The sequence below is a fragment of the Bos indicus x Bos taurus genome, chromosome 15 (assembly GCF_003369695.1).
Source record: "Bos indicus x Bos taurus breed Angus x Brahman F1 hybrid chromosome 15, Bos_hybrid_MaternalHap_v2.0, whole genome shotgun sequence".
NCBI lineage: Eukaryota > Metazoa > Chordata > Mammalia > Artiodactyla > Bovidae > Bos > Bos indicus x Bos taurus.
The window spans coordinates 37,817,542-37,818,527 of NC_040090.1; positions in this window are offsets into that span (position 1 = coordinate 37,817,542).

Sequence of the window (986 nt, forward strand, 5' to 3'; positions counted from 1 at the left end):
TAAAAGGGCAAGCAGGAAGTGAAAAACTGGTTTCACTTTTGTGTTTTTTTTCCCCTCTTTTAAAAGATCAGCTGATTTAAAGGAATCCTACTCATTCATTTATTCTTTCAATCATTTGTTTATAATTGTGATTTATATTTATTTATATAATTGTGATTAGATAATTGTGATTTGTAATTGTGTTCACATTGTGATTCCTGGGTGTTAAGGTTATTGTAAATAGAAGACTAATGTTGGGGGGAGTGGTGTGTGTGCATGTTTCTTTATGGTGGCCGGGGGTGAGCACCAGGTAAAGAACATGGGAGAAGCAGGATAGGGACCAAATTTCAGAAAAGAGACAAGGGCACGATAGAATGTCTTCCTCAGGGAACTTGCTTTAACTGCTTTACTTCTAGCTGTGTGATTGATTTGAAAATTAACAAAGTTTCACAATTGTATTAGCTGATGTGGATGATCAACACTAACATGAGCTAAATTCTTAAAAGCATACTGTGTGTTTATAGTGAGAAAGAGAATTTTACTGTTCTCTAATTTTGTATTAGAACTTTTGTAGTAGTTTAGTTGCTAAGTCATGTCAGACTTTTGCAACCCCATGGACTGTAGCCTGCCAGGCTTCTCTGTCCATGGGATTCTCCAGGCAAGAATACTGGAGTGGGTTGCCATTTCCTTCTCCAGGGAATCTTCCCAACCAAGGAATTGAGCCCAGGTCTCCTGCATTGCAGACGGATTCTTTGACTGAGCTACGAGGGAAGCAGAGCTTTTGAGTAATGTTAAAAATCTGTTTTCCCTTACACATCTCATGTAAAGCATTTTGTTTCATTGATTATTATCTTACCCCATGATTTAATTCATTATAATTTTGCTTGTAAATGGTACTGCCTGCTCCATTGTTCCTCTGTTTCAAGCTGTGTATGTCTGCACATGTCTTCTTGGAGGTGAACCTCATGCTCAGTTTTCCCAGGACCTCTAGAAATTCTACTGACATC